The sequence below is a fragment of the Empidonax traillii genome, unplaced genomic scaffold (genome assembly GCF_003031625.1).
Source record: "Empidonax traillii isolate 1590-97213 ecotype Southwest subspecies unplaced genomic scaffold, ASM303162v1 scaffold463:size644112, whole genome shotgun sequence".
In the NCBI taxonomy this organism is placed as follows: Eukaryota; Metazoa; Chordata; class Aves; order Passeriformes; family Tyrannidae; genus Empidonax; species Empidonax traillii.
This window is the reverse complement of record NW_020955656.1, coordinates 330,612-338,753: the sequence shown is the minus strand read 5'-3', so window position 1 is coordinate 338,753 and position 8,142 is coordinate 330,612.

Here is an 8,142-nt window from a genome sequence, read left to right as displayed (position 1 = left end):
CAAATAATTTACATTTACCCTCTAGGGCTTTTATTTCAGTTAGCTGGTAAAACTAACTATTTGAGACTTGTAAACATCCCCATTAAGCTTAATCCGACATTTTCTCAGGAGATAGGAAAAAAATTATTCCTCTACACGTATATATTCCAATTCCATATATGTATTTCCAATTTATATTCAAATACTTTTCCTTTCACAAGATATTCTTAATCAGAAATTTGCACAGCAGAATAATCAAATCAACGAGAGAATTTTGGCAAAACTAAAGTTAGGAATACTTTTAATAACTTCCAGAAGTACTCCAAGAGATTTATAGGAAGTTCCTCTTCACAAAGTATGCACTCATCTTAAAACAGTGTTACCTTGAGAATACATGCTATGTAGGAAGTGGATTTAAAGTAGAAAATCTGTAGCTAAAATACAATATGTATTTGAATAAAATACTTGCTTTTGGGGCATTAAGAAATTATTTTTTTTTGTTCTAAGCAACATTTCTCTTATCAGATAATCTGAGACAGGTAAGCAATCTGTATAGATATAGAAGTTTCTTCATCCAAAGAGAATCACCTGCACAATTAGACTATTATGATGCGTGCTAGGTTCAGGGTATCTATTGACTTTCTCATGGATATGCTTTCTTTTCTTCTAATTTCTGTCAGCTGAGTTTATAGCGTTTTCCAACTGCCATTAATAAGACAATTCAGGAAAGCAGTTGTCAAGTTTATGTTTTGTGACAACCCTCATTTCTCACCTCCTTGGCATACTTATTTCCCTGTTCTGACAAGCACAGTTCTGTGTTTTATCTCAAATTTTTTTATACTTGAGCTGTTCTGTTTAAAATCAAAGCATGCAATGCTTGACAATCTTATCTAAAACCTCATCAAGTCCTATGTTTACCCAAGATGTAAATCAAGGGGGTTTTGATTTTAAATCAATTTTTGGCTTTTAACTGGTGCTATTTTTTACAGAAATTCTTCATCATTCAGGTACCATAAAATCAGAAACTGTGGTAGAAATGTTTTCTTGGTGCATTTCCCTGTCCTTTCACCTTTTAATATAGTCATATCTGGCCACTGGCCATATGACTTTCCTGACAACCCATAACTTACCTCATGTGAAGGAAGCAGAAACAAATGCAACCATTAGATTTGCTGTAGGCTATTAAGAACAATTACAGTAATTGAATCAGAACAGGAACTAAAAACTTTCAGTATCCTTTTAAATCTACCTGGTAGTCTACTTTCTACAAAAATCATCCCTTAAAAGAATACAAAAAAACCCTTATAACTGAATTGTGATTTCCAAAACAATGTTTTTATGGAAGAAGGAGAATTTACTGTGGAGAAAGAGGATAGAGAAAGGAGCACAGAGAATTGAACTCTGTACACAGATGTCTCCCACACAGTGCAGTTGAGCACATTTTTCCCACTGCAGAACTTCTGACTAGTATATGGCCTTGGCGTTTTTCTTTCTGACACTTAAACATGTAGGCAAGTTTTTTCTAAGGTTATGGACAACATAACCAGAAAAACCCTTCTGAACAATAATGTACTCTAAATGACCTTCCAAGAAGCTTCAAGCTTCCAAATGTGATAATATAACACTGCAGAGGTGCATCTGCTCTCAAGAGTGTTGTCAAAGCTGGAATCCATTGCTTCAGTATCCATGATGGGAGTCATGCCAAGTTTGAACTTGCAGAACGTAGTTTGTCCCATTACACCAAATTGTCACTATATTTGCACTAATTTAATCTTGTTTTACTTGAAATGCAGTAAAGTTTCAGCCTTGAAACTGCCCCCATGAATGAGCAGTAAATGCTTTCTGTCTCTTAAAACTAATAGCTCATATTTTGCTGAGAATCTTTAATAAGTCTAGAGGACAGAATTAGTAAGTCTTAATTATTATCATTTTTATAATTTTATCTGATATCTTTAGGCTTCCTTCTCAGAAAATAAAGATGCATTATAGCTTTGCCGGAGAATCTATTCTGTTCTTTTACTTAAGAAATTAATTCATATTATTGCGACATTACTGACTACCAACTAAAAATTAACTGGAAATACAGTGCTGTGAATAAATACCCAGGTATTCTCTAGAGTTAATAAATACTATTCTTTAATAAACTATGAGCAATGACTTGTAAATTGTTTCTCTCTCTATGAAAGTTAATTACCTCTTTCTTTTAAAAATAAGTCATGTACTACGAAAGGGAACGTAGGTCATACTGTGAAGTTTTCCAAATACTCAATAGTAGTTCTTACATATGCACTTTCCCTCTTTAACATGTCATGATGGAAAGATCTGTATTTTTGGTCTAAATCAGATATAATTAATTTTATGTGGGTATGGCAATGCTCCCTCTTTAATCATCCCTGGTGAGGTCACATCTTGAGTGCTGTGTCCAGTTCTGGTCCCCTCACTACAAGAAAGAGATTGAGGTGCTGGAGCAAGTCCAAAGAAGGGCAACAAAGCTGATGAAGAGTGTAGAGAGCAAGTCATGTGAGGAGCAACTGAGGGAGCTGAGGTCATTCAGTCTGGAGAAAAGGAGGCTCAGGGGAGATCTCAGGGGAGATACTGACCTGAGTTGTCTATCTAGAACTCCCTGATAGGAGGTTGTGGCCAGGTGAGGGTCAGCCTCTTCTCCCTTGCAACTAGTGACTGGACAACAGGAAATGGCCTCATGCGGTCCCAGAGGAGGTTCAGGTTGGACATCAGGAAGAATTTCTTCACTGAGAGGGTGGTCAGACATTGGATCAGGATTCCCAGGGAAGTGTTGGAGTCTCCATCTCTAGTGGTTTTCAAGATATGACTGGACATGGCACTTAGCATTATGGTCCAGTTCACTTGGTGAGTAGTTCAATCAAAGGTTAGAATCAATGATCTTGGAGCTTTTTTCCAACCTTAATAATTCTATGATTCACCCACTGCAATATAAAGCTAATTTCTGAAAATTCTCTACCCTGGCAGCAGTCCAACAGAAAAAAAAGGAAAACTGTGTTCTCCCTAACTGTTGCATAAAGGGAAAACAATTACTACTCTTCTAAGGACATCAGCAGAAACAAGAGTAATAAAAATTCATCTTCTACAGACTCAAATATCTTACTGAGAATGAAGTTTAGTAGAAAACCCAATGGGCTGTTATTACTTTTGTTGCTGTAAGGTCTGTGTGCATCTGTTTATTTTTAATATTCATTTTTGCTAACCACTGTATATGCACATGGGAAAAAGACTGATCCTCACCCTCAAAGAAATTGACTTTAATACAAACTACTAGAGAAATTTCAACAGGCTGGAAGTGAGATGAGAAGATCTAGAAATAGAAACAAAGGTATTGTTCAACATGATAGAGAGTGATACAGCAGTCTCATTAGTACAAACTGAAGCAAGGAGAAAAAGTCTCTTAGCATAAGTCTCTTTAACACATCTACTGTATTAGGTACTGATATCTCCACTACCCTGAGGTGCCCACCTCATTTTCTGGAGGAATTTTTTCCACTCTTAATGACATCAATGAAGACAGTCAGCTCAAAGGAATCTTTTTATGCTATCTTAGCCCAAGTGATGAGGCACCGGAGTGGAAAACAAACAAAAAAACCTCCTTACAAATAAAAAAAAATGGTATTTTAATGTTTGCTGCATTTTGAGGCTGCATTTAGGGGCCTATTTTAGTAGTAAAACACCAGGATATTGATTGCTGCTCTTCTAGTGTTCTGAATCGTAATCAAACCCAGACACATGGTTAAGAACGAAATTACATCAACAACTTAACAGAAAATTCCCTTAATGGCAACTTTTATACTACAGTATTCCAATGCCAAACAGTTCTAATTTAATGCACTTACCAAATCCCCAGCATTACTGTCAGTATAGAAATGAACAATTAAAGTCACTGAAACAACATTACTTCTACCCCCACATCAGTGCCACTTTGTGCACCCAGAACATCTGGCATTTATGATACATAATTAGAAAGGGACACAGAAATCCATAATACACTTTAAAGGGAAATGTAGTTACAGCATTAACTATGGAAGGAGTCTATTCCTTCAAAGAGTCAATCAAGTATTAATTAATTCTCAGGATCCTAAGAGACAATCAAATAGTGTAGTCACTTTGCACAGAAAGCTTGATGGAAGTTAGTGCAGCCTATGCAGGATTTTCCGATGTTTTGCCTTGGACCTTATCCTCAGGATATAAAACATTATAGTAGGGCCTCTAAAGGCTGCCTCTGACTTAGAAAACATACATGATACAGTTGTGGAGGTCTTATGCTGGGAAATGCCTTCCCCTTCAGTCCTTCCAAGTTTGAGCAATAATTCTTAATGGATTAAATACAGAAGAAGGAATTAAAAAGATGGATGTTTGACTATTATCTTCATGTTAATATAAAAAATTTATTTCCCAAAACAGTTTTCCTATTGAGAAAACAGGAATAACTGTCTGACACCTTTCACGTTTGGGGCTTTGAGCCTCAAACTATGATTATTAGATAATACAAAAACCTCAGATAAAATAATACAAAGAATTCAGATTACTTAGGCCATGGAACTAGAAGATAAAGGCTAGTGTTCAGAAGATGGCATAGCTGTACCTTTGCTTAGTCCTTTCTGAGGACTTTCAGTGGCAGAATACTGATCATATCTTCCTATCTTTAAGTAGAATGCCTGTAACTTTCCCTCACTAAATACCTACCTAAAGATACTGACCGGCCAGTATCATATGCTAATGCACCAAGTTGACTGTAGAGTATACATGAAGAACTTCAGTTTACACTGATATCAATCTCTTGCCAGAGCTGCTGGGCTGATTGACAACAGGAAGTCAAAATTAGATCTCTTCTGCAGTGACACTGCATAGAGGTACACCGACAGTGCAGGTTACTAAATTTGCTGGGTCTATAGTGTACTATAAAACTAGATGTTCTGAAATATTAGCAGCAGCTTGGGTGAGAATCAGTCTTTCTGCTTTTAGTTGTGTAAAACACATGCATCTACATATACTCCAAGGTAGTGGTGTGAGGTGCACCTCTAAATATAACCTAGCACCCTGCTCTATCTGGCAAGTAACCCTTGAAGATGGTGTCTGAAAACTACCTGCCTTATATTCCAGTGGTTATGACTGGTAGACCCTAAACCAGAAAAATGGACTGGAGTGAAATATTTTCTTGTACCTTCTGATAGTTACTGCATCCTCTTCTTTAGAATCTCTTGTTAAACCTCTCAACAAATATGTCACAGAAGAAACCCAGAAGCCCCAGGGTTTATGATTCACTTATTTGGATTTCATGGTACATGTTCTTCATCTGGGAAATTAAGCTATGTGTTTATAGACATTGTAGAATGCAACCCAATAAAGACAGGAGATCTTTACACACAGTCACAGACAAAACCACCAACTGGACAAGTGTTACAACCTATTTAAATGTTCCAGAAAGAACTTCAGATTGGAATATTCCCTAAGCAAAATTAAAACTCAAATAAAGTTATCTGTTGATACCAAAACCCGCGGTTTTTTTTAATTAATTGTAAGAGATGCAAAAAGAAAGAGGGAAAAATAAGCAAAGGTTGAAAAAAGCTATTACTTTCAGAAGCATAGGAAAGGTACTACCAAAAACTACCTTTCTGCTGAGACAGTGGGGGGGAAGGAGCAGTTTCTGCCCTTGTTTTTTTCATTCTCTGCCACTTTTCAATGTTATCTCTTTAATGTTGGGGGTCTTAGCAGCTTAGTTCTCTGGAATGCAGCCAGGATGCTTGGTTTTGCCGCTCACGTTTGAGCCGTGTTCCAGGTTATGCAGATTCCCAATCTTTGATCCTCAGTAAGCAGCACCTTTTGGCCCTGAGAAACATGGTAAGGGTAGAAAGATAAGATATAACTCAAGCATGTGGCATGGTGGGTCTCAGTTCTTCTCCATGCCAGCAGAGTTTCAGTCTCAGGTGGCAGGCAGGCAGCATGCGGTGGTGGAGAAAAGGCAAAAGGGAGGTGGGGAGAGAGATGCACAGCTATGGTAATCGGTTCTCTCCTTTCCTCTCCTTAAGTTTTCCAAAATTTTTCCTCAACCTTTATAGTGTTTAAAGGAGGTTGTGCGTGGTTTCTCGGCACGTAGCCCTATTCAGATGTTTGAAGAGATGTCATAATCATAAACAACAGCAGGATCTTTTGGCAGGAAAACTTCAGCAGGAAGCTCTGGTAAAGGTTTCTGGTAAGAAGGCTGGCAGAGAATTTTTGGTAGGAAGTTTTGACATGCAGAAACAATGGTAAAACACTGGGGTTTTAGTATTTCTGTACTATCCATTTGTTAGAACAAGCACTAATATTCTTTTTATGTATGTTGCTCGGGATAGCAGTCGCACAATTTTCTTTACCTGGTTTACTGTTAAATTAATTAAAAAGTGCTAGGATGGTAAAAAAGGCTATTCTGACCAGAAAATATTTCTTGTCACTTTTCTTTAATACGTTTTGGTGGGTCTATTTTTGTGTGTGCTTAATAAAACTGAAAACTAAAAACCAGTATGTTAATAACAACCAGAAAATATCTAATTTTATAAATTAACTTCTTTTCAAAAGGTAGTTATAAGCCAATCTTTCTATTAGTATATAGTCTGTGGGAGCCCCCGGTGGTCCAGGGGAAAATTCACTGCACTGTCACTGCAGAGACCCGGGTTCGATTCCCGGTCGGGGCCCCTCCCCGGGCAGATGGAGCTCGTTAGCCCATAAGGCAATCCATCTACGTCCTGAGGACCTCGCTGCCACCGTCCAAGTGTGCTTGGCCCCGGCAGATGAACCTCAGGATTAAAGGGTGGGCTCAGTTCCGCGCACACTGTGTCTCACCTAAAAAATCCAATGCGCAGGCTGGAAGGTGGGAAGACCTTCCCCGGTTCTTCGTTCGCGAAGAGACTGGCCATTTTATATAGTCTGTACTCGGCAACATTATCTTTGAGAACAGGATACAAGTTTTTCCATGGGGTTGCACACAACTAAGGAATAACTCATATTTAGGGAAAAATATTTCCAGACAATAAAGTCTCCTAGTAAAAATGTAAGATCCTAATCTTCAAAGCCTTAAGTCATCTGCACTGTTTTTAGACAAATGCGAGATAACTGAACAATGTAATATTGTGGGAATACCCCTTGCATTTCAACATATTGGTTCAGGTTCAGCAGCAGTAATACCATTCAGTTAAGTTCTCTTGAGTGAAAAATGAGGCTTACAGTCAGGTGTCGGCAAAACATCATCTAGATAGGCTCAACAAGGTTCCTCACTCCTTGTCTGCCTTGGCATGTCATGTACACACAGCTTCTTCTGTGACGAAGAGCAAAATGTGGAAGCAGATGAACAGCAAAGGAATGGCAACAGTTGCAGGTGAGCACAGCCTTAGCTCCTGAGTGAAGTCAGTGAGCAACTTTAGACATGAAGCCCAAAAGACTTGGTGCATGACAGTACTGTCAGAGTGTGAGATGCAGCTTGTTAGGTTGACTGATAGACAGATTGTATATTTTTCTCCATATGAGGATCAAAAAATTGTGTATTTTCTTTCAGGTAAAAGAGGCCTTCCTGTCAATTAACTGAAAGACTACTCAGCTCACAATGACTGAAGTTTTCATTTCTGTGCCAGAAAATCGTACAGAGAAGCTCTCTCACAGGGTAGTTTGGTAAGAATAAATTAGACTATGCATTAATGAGGTTTGCAAGATTCCCTTCCTTCCTCAACTAAAAAAGGTGAAAGACTCCAATATCCTCATTAATTCTGTCAATTCATATTTTGCCGTGATTCTAAAATACTGAAGAAGCCATCAACTCTCTCATAAAAAGATATCACCCAATAAGAATGTAGAAGAAGAAAATGGAAGATTTTGGTGAGGAGGGAAAAATAGGAGGAGTTTTCACTCAAGGAAGCTTTTGCAGTTAGGGAAAACCTAGCATGGCAGAGAATTCTTTCCCCTGAATAGCTCTATGCATATTTTCTCTGTCTGACTCCGAGAGAAGTGACTCCTCTGTTATGAGAAGATACAAGGCTTTCACAGACACGCCTAAGGCCTTCGATGGGAGACAGTCAGACCATAAAGCACAGTCTTGAAGTAACGCGCATGCAAAAGGTGTTGGTATAAAAGTGCCAGAACAGGGGGATGAAGCGCGGGGGGGGG